The sequence below is a fragment of the Zalophus californianus genome, chromosome 9, assembly GCF_009762305.2.
Source record: "Zalophus californianus isolate mZalCal1 chromosome 9, mZalCal1.pri.v2, whole genome shotgun sequence".
NCBI classification, from domain to species: Eukaryota; Metazoa; Chordata; class Mammalia; order Carnivora; family Otariidae; genus Zalophus; species Zalophus californianus.
In genome coordinates, this window is record NC_045603.1 from 109,089,780 (window position 1) to 109,108,382 (window position 18,603).

The 18,603-nt window shown below is 39.4% G+C and overlaps 1 pseudogene; it reads right to left on the minus strand.

The window, feature by feature from the left end:
* Positions 1 to 2,125: 2,125 nt before the first annotated feature.
* LOC113922249 overlaps positions 2,126 to 18,603 on the minus strand; it is a 30,879-nt pseudogene continuing 14,401 nt past the window's right edge.

The following is an 18,603-nucleotide window of genomic DNA, read 5'->3' on the forward strand; positions in this document are numbered from 1 at the left end:
ATTAATCAGAGAATGCTCTTTAGGTCCTAACATATCAGAAATGAGAATGTGTATCTTGTTATATTTGGTGGAATTTAAGTCCTTTGTGTAATTGTCTCTTAACCAGACAATTCACATGATTTTGTTTAAAAATTATATTTGATAATACTGTTGGAAATTCGTAAAGCAGTTGAATGTTTGAATGCTTGTTTGAGAAAGCAAGCTGCATATTTATCCCTCTTATCAACATGGAAAGCTTTCTACACGAGACACCAATGCTCCATTTCAGAATGAAAACCAGAGATGGGGCCCAGAAGAGGGAGCGATTGAGATATCAAGGACCCTGGGGGGTCTCCATCCTTTCAGGATTTTCTCTGTGATTTACAAACTGTTAGGAGCAGAAACAGTTTCTGTTTCAATGTCATGGTGGGAAGAGACTGCATGATCCTTGAGAGGCTGGTGCTCCGTAGTTCAGCTCAAATAAAACACTCCGGTCCCCATAAAATATGGCATTAGGAGAGAAAGAGTTTAATGCGGAGACTCACTCACCTCTCAAGGACAATAGGTGGCACCCACTTGGCTGCAGTCAGAAGCCACTTCTCCAGGAAACTTGGACCATTCTGACCTTGTACTGCTTGGTCCTCTTCATTTTGAGGAGGGTCTCCGGCCTCAGTGATGCATCATTCCCTGCCACATTACAGATGATCCTGACACTTCAGCCAAGCCCAGCTGATTTTTCCGGCTGGCCACATTCTCTTTATCTTGCCTGCTGATCAGAGTGGCAGCAATGTTCCCATTTTATCATATACTGTTCTGGGCTGTCATTTAGAAATACTCACAGGCTCACCCAGTGAATATTGATAAGATACCTTTGGAATGAGATAAACTGTGGTAAAGGAAGCATATCTTTCCAATGTGATAAAGAACTTTTGAATATGTGATAAAATGTGATAAAAGCATGCTGCAAGGCCATTATTGAGAAGAGTGGTCCCTGTGCCCTGCATTCAGGGGGTGGGGGGGGGCAAGGGAAGATGCTTATTGTCAGGATCTTCTCTTTCAAAGGTCTGGGGGCCTTTCATTTGTGTTTCTAAGGGAAAAGCTCTTTGAAGGTCATGTTTGAATTAAAAGTTGTATTTATTATCTGGTTTTCCATGTTATCTATATTACAATTGCATATCGAATTTGGGAGCCCGGTATCTCCTGAAGGTAGTTGTTTTCTAATTCTGCTTTTATCCTACCCTCTGGTGTAGTATTTGTTGGCGCAGGTTTGCATCTGCTGGGGCTGATAAGGTGGAAACCGCTACCTGACTACATTATTATAGTTCTCTCGCTCTCCCTCTCCTGGCTAGTTTGAAATGATTATCGCCTCTGGACTCTAGGCATCTGCTAAAAGATAACGCAGCTGCCAACTACTGACCGCACTTTCCTCCTCACTTTGAAGTCATGGTGGCTCCAGGTATTACCGGCCGGTGGGACATCCTTGTTACAGGGCAAGCAAGAAAGGAAAGGATCTGTGGGAGGGGTCAGAGTGGTATGAAAATGAACAGGGCGAGTACTGTGTGTGTGTGTGTGTGTGTGTGTGCATTTTTTTTTAAGATTGATTTATTTATTTGAGAGAGAGAGAGAGAGCATGAGTGGGAGGGGCAGAGGGAGAGGGAGAGAGAATCTCAGACTCCTCACTGAGCCTGAGCCCATGCAGGGTTCGATCTCACGACCCCAAGCTGAAGCTAAGAGTCAGTGGCTTACCCAACTGAGCCACCCAGGCACCCCTGTTTTTATAACCAAAAGCCAGGAGCTCACTCCTTGTTCAGATTTCAGAGAAGGCAACTGATCTCTCACTTGAAAGTGGTACTAACCTGGCCATTCTACCATAGAGCTTGTGCTGTGGTAGGTCCAGGAATGGAGAGGCTTGGGGCCAAGAGCAGCATCTTTGAAATGACCTCAGTAGGAAAATATTTTTTAAGTCTGTCTAACTTTTTAAATTTAGGAGGGAAGGAATAATATTAATAAACAGCATCTGATACTTATTGAAAGCCCACTATTTGCCAAGCATTGGAGTTTACATTACCCTTTGAAATAACCAATGAAGGAGATCCTGCTAAAATCACCATTTTATAGATGATGAAGCAGAGGCTTGTTTAAAAATTTACGTGACATGCCCAAGGCTGCAGAGATGTATGAGAGACATGAGCGGAATGCCTGCAATCCTCAAGCTTTTCTCAGTGGGTGTCTCTTAGGGTATCGTTCCTGTCCAGAAGACATAATGTCACTCCTGTCCACAGCTTTCCACGGCCATTAGCGGAATCTGGGGGAATGACTCACGGGGCTCCCCCCTCCCAGCTTTATTGATATATAATTGACATATAACACTGTGTAGGTTTAAGGTATACATTAATACACTTACATATTGTAAAATGATCACCACCATAGCATTATCTAACACCTTCACATCACATAATTGCCATTTCTTTTGTGTGTTGAGAACATTGCAGATCTACTCAATTTTCAAATGTACATACAGTACTTTTGTTGTTGTGGTTGAAGTAGCTTCAACACACAACGTTACATTAGTTTCAGGTGTACAACACAGTGATTGGACAACTCGCTGCTATGCTCAGCACAAGGGTAGCCACCATCTATCATCATATGACGCTCTCACAACACCACTGACTATATTCCCCATGCTGTACCTTTCACCCCCGTGCCTTCGTCATTCCGCAACTGGAAGTCTGTACTTCCCACTTCCCTTTACTCATTTTGCCCATCCTCCTACCCCCTTCCATCAATTTTGTTCTCTGTATTTATGGGTCTGTTTCTGCTTTGTTTGTTTGTTCATTTTTGTTTTTTAGATTCCACATAAAAGTGAAATCGTCTGGTATTTACCTTTGTCTGTGTGACTTGCTGTGTTATTATTAACTGTAGTCACCATGCTGTACCTCAGATCGCCGGGACTTACTCATCTTCTAACTAGAAGTGTGTCCTTTTTGACTCATCTCTCTCCACTCGCCCCACCATTGCCCCAACTCCTGGTAATCACCAGCTGACTCCCTGTTTCTGTGAGTTTGGCTTTTTTATATCCTACTTATAAGTTATATCACAGTATTTATCTTTCTTTATCTGCCTTCATGCACTTAGCCTAATGCCCGCAAGGTCCATCCATGTTGTTGCAAATGGCAGGATTTCCTTCTTTAATCACTGGATAATATTCCATTATATGGTGTGTGTGTGTGTGTGTGTGTGTGTGTGTGTGTATAGATAGATAGATATACGTATATACAATATCTTCTTTATTTATTCATCTGTTGGTAGACACGTTGTTTCCATATCTTGACTGTTATAAATAAAACTGCAATGAACATGGGGGTGCAGATGTCTCTCTGAGATCCTATTTTCACTCTCTTTGGATGTATACCCAGAAGTGGGATTGCTGGAGTATATGTTAGTTCTATTTTTAATTTTTTGAAGAACATCCATACCACTTTCTGTATGGCCGTACCAATTTGCATTCCCACCAATAGCACACGAGGTTCCCTTTTCTCCACATCCTCACCAACACTTGTTATCTCTTGTTTTTTTTTTTGACAGTCATTCTAACGTGTGTGAGGTGATCTCTCATTGTGGTTTTGATTTGCCTTTTCCTGATGGTTAATGATGTTAAGCACCTTTTCATGTACCCACTGACTGTTTGTATGTCTTCAGAAAAATGTTTATTCAGTTCCTCTGCCATTTTTAATTGGATTTTCTTTTTCATTTTTTTTCTATTTTGGAAATTGAGTTGTATGAGTTCTTTATACATTTTGGATATTGACCCCTTATCAGATATATGATTTGTAAATATTTTCTCCCATTCTGTAGATTGCCTTTTCCTTTTGTTGACTGTTTCTTTTGCTGTGCAGAAGACTCATAGGTTTTTGAGAATCTGGGGGAATTCATAATGGGGTCAAGAAAGCATTTGAACCTATGCTTGTTATCACGCCCCCTTTTACTTAATACTGCAGTAGAATGATTACATTTGGTTCCCCTTTGAGCTGAGGGATAACAACTCTTCATTATAAAATTTAAATTTGTTGTGAGCTAAAAACTGTTTCTAAGACAGACTTGCCTCTTTATTACTAATATGTCCCTCTTTCCTCCATTTTTCTTTTTTTCTTTCTTTTTTAGATTAAGTTTTATATTTTAATTCCAGTATAGTTAACATACAGTGTTCCCCATTTTTCTTTTCTTTTTCTTTTTTTTTTTTTTTGGAGGCTTGTGTTTTATTCTTGGCCTGTCAGCTTCCCCCAGGGGGAGGTGGGGGGGCGGGGTAGAGGGAAGGGAAGGGAGGCCAGGAGGGGGCAGACTGCAGGTGCCCTTTGGATACATAGTCCCGTGCGGCGGCAATGGTGTGCATGTCCAGCTCAACGCTCCGAGCCCAGTTCCCCACATCCCCGATTTCCTTGAGTGCCTGATTGAAGTTCTCCACCCTCCCGATCCACTGGCCTGTTTGCTTGGCCAACTGGGTGGCCTGGACCTGTAGGGTCATCACCTCATGGTCCAGCTTTCTCTGGTTCAGGTAGGCCCTGGCCACACCCACATTGAGGTGATCCACCAAAGCTTCTGTCAGGCAGGTCGCTGCAGCGATGGCCTCTCGCTTCCTCTTCTCCTGCAGCTCCTTGCGTTCGTTCGGCTTGGCCAGGTGTTCTTTCAGCCGCGGGACAGCATGGTCGCGGTGGGCTGGGGGCTGGGCGCGCCAGGCCCCCTCCGACTCCAGGAGCTGGAACCCGCATCTCGGCTCCCGCAGGGCCTGGGTCACGTCTGGTGTTCCCCATTTTTCTTAAATGGTCGCTGGCTAGGACTGATAATACAGAACAGTTGCGGAGCACTGACTATGTGTCAGGCCACATTATCTAATTTAATTTCCACTTTACAGTTGAGGAACTTGAAGCCTAGAGAAGGGAAGTGACTTTCCCAAGCTCGCCTGTGAGAAATCTGACCCTCAAGCCTGACAGAGCCTCTCAGCGGCAGCTCTAGCTTGCTCGGCTGAGGCAGTGCTTTATGATGGTGAAGGAGCACGTGCCATATATGGTGGGAATGCTCAAAAGTCAGCATTTATTTTTGTTTTGGGAACTGTTTTCTTTAACATTTTTTTCCCTTAAAAGTGTAGATACCCAGAAGAATAGATAAAATTTCTACCATCTTGAGTAAGGATTTTGAGATTAAACAAACAAACAAAGAGATTCCTCTTTTGTTTTGTTTTTAAATTAAACTGGGATTAAGATCTTTCCAGAATTTCTAGTTTGTGGGAAAAAGTACAGCCACAGTTTATTCTGGGGGTAAAGGTACGTCTTGGCATATGTAGAGAAAATGCCACCAGAAGACTGGGTTAATATAGAGCTACCACCTGGCACAGCCAATCAATGCTGTAGTTTCTAGATCTGCTGTCCATTTTCAGATAAGCTTGGCATGGGCCTAAGTCACTCATGGGAGGTTTCCACAGAACTCATAGCTAGCCTGGAGAGATTTTAGTTCCTGCCTTCCCATTCTGTCTTTGCCCTCCACTCAGAAACACCATAGCAAGAGGAAAAATGACACAAAGCAAAAAAGAGTGTATTTCTTCCAAAATACACACACATTTCCATCTTGGCCCCAACACACGAAGCCTATCTTATTCTGAGATCCAAGGGAGCTGGTGGGGTATAGAAAACCCACTGAGAGAAAAATATCTTCAAAGAAAACTCACTTCTCAGAAAAATGTTCAAGTTTGAAGAGTGCAGCAGCAAAAAAAAAAACCAAAAAAAAACTCCTTGAGTTTTTGTTTTCCTTTTTGATTGTATTTCCCTTTGCTAAAGGTTGGAGGGAATGCTATCTTCTTTCGCCTTTCTTCCTACGTATTATAAATATTTGTTCATTTGCCTTTGATCCTTAAGGTTTCTAGATATAAGGTATTTTAGAAATGCAAAGTGTTTGTTATTAATGTTTATCATTGCTTGTTTTTTTAATTTTCAGAAGTATTCATCTTATTTATATATTTCCTTTTGTTAGCTCATTTCTGCTTTAATGGCAATTTTATTTTATAATTTAAATTATTTCCTCTGATCCTTATTACTGAATGGGTTACTTTAATGAAAAATGGAAATAATCACTGCTTCTACTGAAGGAAATGTCTTTATTTCACTCAGACCTGTCACTTTTACTTGTAAGATAAGATTATTTTAAATGGAATGAAATTCTGTAAAGCTGACTGTACTAAGAAATACTGACATGCAGTGATGAGAGGAAACTTGTATTTCTGATTGAAATCAGAACATTGAGCATAGATTTTACTAGCCTTATAAATAATTAAAAAAAATAACACCACAAAACTGCCCCTAAAACTCTTCTCGCCTCGCTGGAACTTACTTAGTCATTTAAACTGGTAACACTTATGAGACCAAAATAGTTCATAGAAAATATTAACAGAATGCTGTCTTATACTCCCAGTAATTCAAAGAATAACAAATGTCATCAGGGATCTGGAGGATCTGTTGTGATAACGTAAGTGGACACAGGTTGTTACCTGAAACAGTAACTGTTTAAAGGTTTTGATTAGTCTGTTCTTGCTCAGGTGGTTTAGAAGTGGCTCCTGGGCTAGTAGATGTAAGGGAAGGACCTGTAAAATACAATATGTGGAGTTTTTGGTTGTGGAGAAAAGTCATTCAAAATGTTTGTAATGAAAATTACAAAATGTGTTAGTGTGTCAAATGGGTAATTCGAACACACTTTTAAGCAGTATTACTCTGATCAACTTATTACAAGGCAAGATGGAATGGGAAATACACCTTTGTGATTAAATACTTACCTCGAGAGCTAAAACCAGCCACTTAAAAGATCCTGTTAATGAGTATAGTAATGATGTTTATTTTACAGAGAAGTATAAAGGTTTATTGGCTATTTTAGCATTGGATGGGGAGATACACCAATGATTTCCTAGATCTTTTGGATGTTTTATAGTTTAATTTGGCATGTTTCATACCTTTAATTGTAATGATAATTAAAGAAGATAACCTTTAGTTACACACACTTATTTCTTTTGGTCATCTCTCTTCCACACACCCTTCATTCTTTCCCACTTCAGTTCTTGCTGGCCCAACCATTTGGGACATGTCTTCCCCCAGTGGAAAGAGGAACAGCAGTGAATTGGAAGACAGCACATCCAGCCTCAGTTCCTTGGCGCTCCCTCAGCCTTCCCCTGATGCCATCTTTCCCTACTTCTCTCCCTGGTCTGCCCTACACTCAGTAGACTTTGGAGTGTTGGAGAGATTTTGTTCCCAGGAAGAAATTTTGCCCCCTGGAAATACTATACAGCTAATTTCTTGTTAACATTCTCCTGCTTCTCACTTCCATTAAGATCAGAGGATGACCAAGAGAGTTTTTAAGAGTGTATTTGCAGTTACTGTTATTTGTAAATCTATAGCAGTATTCCTTCATTGATGAACATGAACATTAAAATGACTCCATTTTCCTTCAGAGAATACAGTGAGAAAAAGAGAAAGAAAACCACTTCTAGTTTGATATATACCCAAAGGTGAGAATATTATAAACTCACCTGCACTTTAATCTAGCCATTCAAGCTTTTGCAAGTCATTATTTATTCTTTTCTCAGAGGGAGTGGCTAATGAAAAAGTTGAATGACTAATAAAAATGATAGGATGAAAATGGAATAACCATTAGTATAATGAAAATTATGATTGATTTTAATACTTTCATTATGAAACACTATTTTTAATGGGACACTAAGAGGCAAATACAAAGAATAGTATAAGGTGGTCTCTGCCCTGGGAGTTTGTAGAAATGATACTCTACAAAACACAGTTTATCAAATATTATCAGAAAGGTAGGTACAAGATATGATGAGAGTTTAGAGGAGAAAGAAATTATTTTCAATATTGATGAATTTAATTATACATTAAGGAAGTGAAATTTGAGCTGTGTCTTTTTTTATTGAGGTATAATTAGAAAATTAGAAATATATATAATACCTAACATTATATTAGTTATATATTATATTAGTTTCAGGTGTACAACATAATGATTTGATACATGCATATATTGCAAAATAATCATCATAATAAGTCTAGTTAATATCCATCATCCTACATAGTTGGATTTTTTTTCCCTTGTGTGTGAGCTGGGTCACGACAGATAATCTAGTGGACATTTATCGTTTTCCTTCCCAGCATCCATTTCCCTTTGTTCCTGTAACATCTCTGAATTCTTGTGGGAATCCAGCTTTTTTCTTCTTTTGGGCCTTGTGTTCCGGGTGGCCTTCTGCCTCCTGTTCCACAGATGGAACATGTAACCCCAGCTAGAGCCATTCAGTACTTTGCTTCCTCTTAGCTGTTATTGGCTCCAGGATAACATGTCACCTATGATGATCCAATCAGAATGAATTCAAGAGTTTTTCAGGAACTTGGGGAAAAGACCATCCACCTTCTTATTGGTCTGAATATTGCAGTCGTAAGGCTGGAATTGTTACAGAACTTGGAGTTGGAGGGACCAAACTGGGTCCTAAGGGTATTGTATGAGCCTCGACATCAAGCCTCATCCAAAGCCTGAAATCCTCCTGGATTTTTAAAGTCATCTGAGCCAATAAATTATGTTATCATTTTGCCCGTCTGGGATGGATTCCACGTCTCTTGCAACTAAAAAATGTCCTAGCTAATCTATCCAGGTAGGATTTGGACAGGAAGCAAGGGGACAAAGACAATCTAATCTAAAGGAACAGAATGAAAACCAAGTGCCAACTCTAGGAAATGCAGGCATTGTTGAGGAAAGGTAGATGGTATAATTTAGTGGAATTTTAGGATACCTGAAGGAGAATAGAAAATATAGATCTTTTGGTTGGAATTTAGTCATGGAAAGTTTTGAATTCTTGATCAGAAATTTTATTTGGGAGGCAATAGACAAAAGTGAAATATTGTAAGTGAGAAGAAAATGTATCTGAGCTTCATGGAGAATGTTGGATGGATTTAATGAGGCAATACTTGGGGGTGGGCCGAGTAATTACACATTTGTAATGAGACATAGAAGGTTAATAAAGTAAATGTGACCACTCTGCAGGACCAGGATGGACCTTCCCCCAAAATTTGGTTTTGATGTCAATATGGATACTGACACACACACACCAAGAGGTATAAGAAATTCCATTACTCACGTAATGAGGCGCTATGAGGGAGAGCAGGGCAGCTCTAAAGGTCATGTGAACCTGGCCTGAAGTTTTTATGGCGATTAAGAGGTAGGACAGTGGAAAGGATTTTTGTGTGGGGGTTTGAACTTCTCACTGGCACCAAAGGAGAAACATCTGGGCTTTCTTACCAGCTTTTCCAAATAAATAGATATATGAATAAAGCTGTTGGATTTGTTGTGAATAAGGTTTGGGGACACCCCTGTGGATATGCCTTATGGTCAGGGGCTTGTGTTTGGGCTTACCCTCAAAGATCTGACAGAAGTAGATAAAATGGCCAAAGGAGAGAAATAAGAAAGATAAGAGGAGCAAGAATAAAATTTTGGGAGACAGCCAAAAAATAAAAATCAACTAAATGGGGGCAGAGAAGAATGTGGAGAAAAAAGAAGCACCTTGGAAGCAAGGGGCAGAGAATGTTTCATGGAGGAAGGATATATATTTTTAAATGCTGCAGAGAAATCAAGGTGATGGGAGTTGGACATTGGAGAACTCATGGCTCATTGATTATCTCTGAGACAGAAGGTGATTTGGGAATGGTAGGCGTAGGCAGTTTTAGGAAGAGTAGAAGAATGAGTAATTGGTAGATGTTGATGATGGCAGATAAATAAAGTAGTCAAATGAGATAATTTGTTAAACTTTTGAAAAGCTATGTGTAACAGGCAGATATGACCATATTTTGCAAAAAGTAAGGAAACTGATTCTGGCAAGAGAAAAAAATTATAGAAAATGGAAAGAAAATAATGAATTTAGATAGAACCAACAACAAGCAGAAAGGATTGGTTAGGGTCGTGAGAGATGGAGTTGGTTTTGCAAAGAAGAAATACTTCTTTTGAAATAAGAAACATTAAAGAAATGTGTGTGTGTTCTTGTGTGTGCGTGTGTATGTGTGTGTGTGTGTGTGTGCGTGCATGTGTGTTAAGGAGAGGCCCAAGTATTTCTACAAACGTCAGGACCAGAGTAGGGTTTGAGGACAACAGAAGGGTCGTGAATGGGAACTTTGGGAAAGGTGATAAGAAATAAATTAAAGATAAATAAAAACATTGCCAAACAAAGCAGAGTGCCAAATAAAGGGAAATCATATGTGTTTTCAATGCTTCACTCAGTAGATTCCTCTGATCTGAAAAGAAAAAAAAAAAACAGGGTTATGGGGGTTTGTCTAAACTTAGGAATTCACAACATGAGAAGATAGAAGGACAAATAAGTGAGTTGAAGATTCTGCAAAGAAATTCATTGAAATGATGGGAGAGGGAAGAGGAGAAGGAGGTAAGGGAGGATAGCAGGAGCGAATGGCCAGGAAGAAAAGGGAGGAATCTAGATACCAGTATTCATGAGTAAAAGTCAATTTAGTGTAACTAAAGGAATGAGGTATATGGAAGGACAGGAAGATATAGGAATTTCATAATCAGAGACTTGAAGAAATGGGAGAAATGGGTTCAGAGTATTGATGCGGTCCTAATCTGCATAGTGGAGTGTGAACAAATATTTCTAGGGTTAAGAATGTTGAAGAACTGAGGAATTGTCACTGGCTGTATTGGAGGAACTGAAGGGAGGATTGTGAGCCAGAAAGTCAAACGTAGAAGTGGATCCCAGGGCAGCCAATAGGGATGGAGTGAGCCTGCAGGGAATTAAAGCTGAGCATGGTTAGGATTTAAGCACAAAAGAAGTTCACATCAAAGTAGGGTTTAAACCTAGGGCATTGATGGTCATGATCAGCTGAGAAGTGTTGGTTTTATGGGATGAGTATAAAGGGCTCAGGTGAATCTAGTTGGAGGAACATATACCATTAATGAACACCAAAGGTCCAAATGGAAGAGATGTTGCTTTTTGTAAGCCAGACATCGTGTTGTACATTACCTTATTTAAGCTTCCTTACAGTCCTAGGAAGAAGAACTGTTATTATTCCATCTGATATAATGAGGAACTAAGATTTAGATAAACTAAGCCACCTGCCTAAGACCACAGAGCCAGGACCAAACTAGTTCTATATGGCTCCAAGCCCATGCTCTTACTCATCAGATGTTTTTGCTTTGCAAATGTTAAGTAGCAAGGGGAAAATGATGAATATGACAATTTCTGTCTTAAAGAAAGTTATATCTAAGTGGTTGAGGGTTGGCTTTCTTCACATTAATCACCCATTTCAGAACATTTAGGGATATTTTGAACAACATTTACTTCGATATAATTAGCTTTTTAAAAAATTGTATTCCTTAACTAATGGCATTCTAAAATATCCTTTGGTTTGAAAATCCAATTCACTCTGTAGCCTGACTATAAACGCAAATAAAAGCATTGATTTCCTCATTTCATCACCTCTAGAGAACAATTCATAAAGCACGGAAGTTCTAACTAGTCAATCAATAGTCACTACTTAAATCAGAGACTCAAAGAGTAGTCTATTATTAAAAAGTGTTCATCTGAAGATGATGTTAAATGACAATAAAGGGACCAATATGGCCTATGATCTGTATTCAGCTTCAGGAAATAGTCTGGAGGAAAGGGTCCTGTTAACTGTATTTAGAGCTCTTCCTGTTTCTGGTTCCTGCCCAAGAAGAAGTGGGGAAAATCCAATTTCTCAAAAGCCACTTAAGTGTTATTAAGCAATTCATGGAAATAAGGCAAAGCAGTGCTGTTGGCAGGGCTTTCCCCCCCCCCACTCTGATGTACAAACCAAAATTGGTATTCAGCTATCTATCTGTCTCATTTTGGCCTATATTTGACTAGAGAATAAATACAGATCTGTATGACATGTTCACTGTGTAGACCAAGACAACCAGACTCATTAATTATTGGAAATGCTATTATCTGACCCTTCTATAATCCTATTTCTGAGTTAGTTATGTAATTTTACCCGACACAGAAAAGGAAACTTTGACCTGAATTACATTTAAGATGAGCCTTTCACGAAATCAGGAAGAAAGAGTTTTTTTTCCCCTTCTGAATGAATCATAATTGGAAGGCTGTATTAGGTGCAAGGTGAACATGTGGATGAGGAAGTAAGAATGCCATTCATTATTTCAAGTGATTCAAAAACCTAAAGTCACACTTTGTAAGTCCACGTTGGGGTTTCAAGTGGACTCTTGTTCATGTTTGTCCATTACTGTGTTCTTAAACTCCAGATGCTTTCCAGTGCTGGCAGGAATTTTTGAAAGCTAGTCCTTCATCTAGAAGAGAATCTAAAGCCCAGGAAGATGTGATGTGCTCAAGATCTCACAGTGCTGGTTCCATGATTTGAACTTGGAACTCTCCTTCTCAGTCCCAGTTTATTCCATTCTACTGTCTTCTTTCTCCAGGAGTGATTCTGAAAGTGGAAAGTTGACTTGGCAATCAGGTCTGTGGAAATTGTATTGCTCTTTCTCAATCAATGAGATATCTGTAGATAGGTAAGTAAGAGGCCAGGGAGATTGTTTGTAGTCTACAGTTTTTTCTCTTCCTGAGTTCATGGAAGTTTCCTTTAAGATAAATAAAGAACAAAATATGGTAATTGCTTTGTTTTCTGTACTTTGAAAAAGCATAGAGAATAGGAATGCACATTCATAACCAGACGGCGTAACATTTTTAAAAATATTTATTTATTTATTTTAGAGAAAGAGGGAGTGTGAGCGGGGGCAGAGGGAGAGAGAGAGTCCTCAAGCAGATTCCTCACTGAGTGTGGAGCTCGACGTGGGGTTCTATCCCATGACCCTGAGATCATGACCTGAGCCAAAATCAAGAGTCAGATGCTTAACTAACTGAGCCACCCAGGTGCCCCCAGATTGCATAACATTTTGCAAAGCGCTATTCTACAATGTTGAATGTACCTGTAAGTAATAGCTAGATTTATGTTTGAAATTGAGGGCTTTGCTATTTTTACAAGAGTCAGCCTCCATATTGACAGGAAAGCATGGTGGACAATGAAAGGTGTTTCCAAGGAGCTCTTTTGGACCAAATACTTCTCGCTGGCCATTAGGACTTAACACCTCAAACTTACAGTCACTTTGTTTTCCCAGAATGTTAAAAATCCCTTATTAGTGTACAAATATTCCCAGAGGAAGTAATCTTGAATATTTTGCTGCATTAGTTATAAACACTTTAGTAAGTATGGGTCCAGCTTTCTTCACTGGGGGAAATTTCTACTGAAGAGGAAGGCACCAAAGATAAGTTTTGCCTACTTAACAATTTTGCCTGGAGCTGAACCTGAGTATTACTATGAATAATAAGTGAAAAGAGCTTAAATTCCATTAGTAACATGATTCTAGCCAGTAGATTCTACACCAGGAGGGGATGCTATTATAAATCATTATTATTTTATGTTCAGAAAATGAATACACCAATGTTTACAGCAAGGGAAAATGCAAGCCAGCTTTCACCTTTCCTCCTGAGGAAAGTGATGAACTGGTATGCACTTAGAAAATGCTGAATGTCTTCTGAGTCTAACCAACTCCATCCCCTCCTAAAATGTCCATATGTGAATTAGGTACTTTGCAGATTTTTTTTTTTTAACTCAGCATTTACTGATCTTAAAAAGAATCGCTCGTGTAAAAATATACCTTACCTTTGAAAGAAACCTGTTACAAGAAAAGGTGTGAACAAAATGCATTATGTTTGTCTGACATATTGGAAGTGGCTTATTTCATTCAAAGGTGTTTATTTCGGTTGCAAGGAGTTGTACCATAAGCATCTGGGCCACAGGCATTTTTGCCGCAGACGTTTTTGCTGCATAACTAATTGGCTGTACGGCAATTTTGCTGTAAAAGGTAAAATCACGGAAAATAAAAGAGGGACATTCATTAAAAAGGACATGATGAAATGTGAGAAATTAATAACAAGACTTTGCTGTGAGGTGTTTGAAGACATTCAAAATGTATAGTGTAGACTCATGGCAATCCTGGGCAGATGACTGATTTCATTTTGTGGATTGTACATACATAAGCTCTTGTTTTCAGTCTTTCATCATAGTATCATACTTTTCTTTCTTTCTTTCTTTCTTTTTTTTTTTTTTTTGTTGATTTGTCCCCTCATTCGGCATTGCACTTTTTCTTTTTTGGCTAAAATTTTCTTCATGAAGGGAGGTATCAGTTCCCAAATACTAAGATGCATAATTGTAACTGTGCTTTGTATTGTGTTGTGAAACCCTTCTACACTGTAGAAGGGCATATCATGGTGTGTTTGTTGACTGATGTTCCAAAGTTCTCTGGGAAATGTGGGCTCAAACCTCTGAGCCACCATATAGACCATTGTGAGGGCTAGGATTTATATAATATGAAAATGGGAGTACATAATCAATGGACAAATGGAACCAAAATGTCAACCAGTTTGATGAAATGAAACTATCAAATTGAACTGACAACCAGTTATTTTTTTATCTTTCACTGACTGGCAAAATGGCCAATTAGTTATGCGGTGAAAATGTCTGTGACAAAGATGTCTACCGCAAAAATACCGGACATGTTTTTCTTCTCTCTCTTTTTTTTTCCTTCCCTCCCTCCCTCCCTTCTTTTTTTTTTTTTTTTTTAAGTTCACGTGAAATGCAATTTAATAGTCAGATAGCCAAATATTCTCCCTGGCAGTGCCCATTTTCTATGTATGACTTCTTTCTCAACATTTCTTTTCCTGAAAAGACCTGGCACTAGCTAACTAGATAATGGAAATGGTGTAAATAAGGGTTTTCTGTGATCCATTTGCCAAAATGTACAAAACTTGAAAACCACAAAGTAATTGTCTCTACGCTTATTTATCCATTGGGTGGGAGGAAAGTGGCAAGCTGCTTTGTTCTTTACTCAGTAAATCAACTTTACTGGGTTAAAATTAGGAGAGAAATCGGCATACAAAGGAACATTTTACGAGGTATTTTTTATGTCCTAAATATTTATTTAGGTACATATCGCTTTTCTTTCCTAAATAAAATTCACAATTTGTCTTTGTGACAAATCGTGTCTTTGTCTTCCCAAGTTGCATGCGATCGATGAATAATGTATGGTGTCATGCCTCAGTGATTCACATAGTGGAACTCAGATAAATATTTGTTGCAAAGTTTTGATTTTTTTGTTTTTTAACATATTAGGATCTAAGTGGGAAGAAGATTCTTTAGATGGGTGTTTTGGGAGACAGTTTTAGCTGAGACACAAGTGCATGGATTGCTTCAGAGCAGTAAGAATTAAAAAAGACCACCTTGTTACATTTTATATGTTGAAGGCAGGATATTAACATGGAGATGCTGATGTTGACATCGTCTGTAAAGTAACAGGCCAGGTAACCAGACTGGGAAGGAGGGCCATCTGGGAGAGCTGTTGATTCTAATGCAAATAACTGATAAAGTCAACTAATTTTGTATGTGCTACTTGTACCCGGGAGCCAGATCCTGTTCTCCTTATAAATAATCATTATAATGTATCAGATATCAGAACACTTCATACTTCAGACACCCAAAACACACGATTGGAGAAAGTAACATACTTCTACTAATATTTTTCTATCATTTTTATGTTAGGGTAAATGGAGCCAAGAACAGAGACTGTATTCCTTAAAAGGGATTCAATTTTAAAGTGAACCCCACTCACGGTTTGGAATGCCAAGGCAATAGTTTCTTATCAGGGAAATATTTATTCAACGGATGTCAGCTGAGATGGTTTGAAACTGCCTATCATTTTAAGCCAATTTGTAGGAAATGGCCACGCTTTTTAATCTTCCAAAGCCCACACAAAAGTAAAGATGGGTAAAACTGTTGTAGCCTCAGGGAACCTTTGAAAACAAAGACCAAATATTGATCCAGTTGAAATGTGGCCACTCCTTTTCCCTAGAGTAGCTTCTCTGGGTCACAGCTTAGGTGCTGTGGCGTCCTTCTGCGCAGTCCCGGCTGTCTGTTGGAGGCAGCATTGGGCTGTAGCCTCTAGGGCCGGTAATCTGTCACTCTCCAGGATAACTCTATTTCAGAGGGATTGAAGAGTGGCCAGGGACGCAGCAGGGCCACCCGCTGTGGCCTGATGTCTGAGCCTGAGGAGACTCCTCCTTCCCGACCAGGCATTGACCCTAAAGTCCTGTGCTCGCAGCGATCTTTAAAGAGAGCCAGAATGATCTGCATCTTGATTTGCTCTATTTCATATTGAAGTTGTCCTCTGTTAAGTGTGAGGTGATAGCGTGAGAACTGGGTATTATGTGGATAGAGTGGCATTTTGTTTAAAAAGTAAGACAAAAGTTTTGCCCATTGTCGAGTCCAGTCTTTTCCAAATTTTAATAAAGTTTCTAGTATTCTTTGGCTTTGTGATGCTTTTCATGCCACTCGTTTATTGGCAGGTGCTTTGTGAAACTTATAGTTGTACATGCACATACACACAGACACACATAAATTAAAATTAATTTGTCCTGAGAGAGTTGAGGTAATTACAAAATTTGAGCAGAGCCAATGATGTTTTCATTTAGTTCAAGCACCATCAAGTAGTTACTGTTGTTGTTTGATTGATTTTAAGGAATAATTTCCAACCACAAAGTAAATGTCAAGAGATAGGGTTTTTTCCTTTATGGGGATTTTAATGCCAAATCCACTTTGATTGGTTCCCTTCAGCTCACATATTTGCATTCTATACTGAATTTTTATCTGTGGGATCTTCCTGGTATCCATGAATTTTGCGGACGAGAGCTGTTTGGAGGAGCTGACAATGGGTCCTGCAGTAGATGAGAAAGAGAAGAGCAGCCCCATAATCCGTTGGAACTCTACTGTATTGCTTGCTGGGACACAGGATATAAGGACTTAGTTGAGATATCAAAGTGCCTACATATTAAATAAAAATACCATCTTCCAGGGAGAACAAGGAAATGGGCTAATTTTTCAGAGTTGAATCAAATTAAAAGGTTTTTAGGAAAGAGTCTTTTTGGCTGGAAAAGATAAACAGGCATTTATTTTACCATAAAAACACAAATTTCATTCCTTTTTTGAGTTCATTACAGGCTCTATCCTTTGTCAAAATGGACTAGACTACTGCGAACAGCAGAGCAAGCTGTGTTTCTGTCACTGGTGTGGCAAACAGGGCCCAGATAACAAATTGCACACCAGCATAGTGCTAAACAGTCCTTCCCACAACTTAAGATTGGTTGATTCCACTGCTCTTAATCAGATATCAGGAACCAAGAATAAACATAAAAATAAGATTTCCAGGAAAGAAATATCTGCCAATTATACTCAGTGAGGTGAAAATTGTCATCATTTAAAGCCATCTTCATTCAGGTACATGTCACATTTCTCAAATGGTACTTCTTCAATGATCATTCCTGTTTAAAGGCCTCCAAAGACTACTTTGAACCAGATTTTAACTATTGGTTCTTACCTCCAATCTTCTTCATTTGCTTAGACTGCCTTCTGAAACTGGTTGAGCTAATACATGTCTGCTCATTCTGGTCCTCACTGCATTCCTAGGTACAGCCTCCCCCACAAACTGCTTCTTTGCTATCTTTCATACACAACTTTCCCAACTGTTCTCACATATATTCAGCTAGCCAATGCTTTTTAACTAAACTGTCTTTAGAACATTTCTTGTACTCAGCAGATGGAATACAACTGTTGCCTTTAGCTTTCTCTGACAACCTCCATGGTTGGTGAGGGGGGAGCATTGCTGAAGGAGCAGGGGTAGCGCGAGGGGGAGAAGTTTCTAGAATCATTAGCAACAGTGTTGGGATTTTCGGATGTAGGGGGAGGGGAGAAGGAGATAAAGTGTGAAGCAAAGTGGTTGGGTTAGTACATATTTAATTAGCATTTTCTATTTTAAGCAACAGACTCACTCTGGATGGATGTTGGCTCATACTGAAGCTATGGAAATGGAGATAGATCAGGTGAGGTGCTCTCTTGAGGTATGCACAATATTTTTGTCATGATGTCTCCTTCCCGTTCTGTTCTACTATCCATACCAATTCAACATTTCTTATATGTCCAGCCCTAATCCCCCAAGCCAGTCTGGCTACATTATTTACCATAGACCCTGTTGGTCAGGGCTATTCATGACACCGTGCTGAGCTCTGGATGGAGTATCTGTGGGGTATCTCCATTTGTCCTATCACTAGACATCTCTGGATAAAAAGCAGCCCAAGGGCTGTGCTGCTGAGCAGTAGCAGAGGGCAGGGCAGTTAATTGCAGGTGAAATACAGCCTTGACTGGCTTTATCAATACCTCAACCCTGTCCAATTCAGTGTGGATGTTCAATGTATCACACAAACCAAAGAAGAGAGAGAATTCAGGCGTTGAGGTATTTTTGTCAAAGGAGCAAACACTGGAAGTTTTGGCAATGAAAGAGGTGAGGAATTCTATTGAGACATATTCTGGAAGAAGTAAAGATAGTTGGTTGGAATGGTTGAATCACATTTTACATTAGGGAAAGGGGAATTTAGACCATGCTGGAGGAGGGGATTTGAGGGATGTTTTAGAGGCCAAGAAAAAAGAGGCCCTTAGGGCAAGAAGG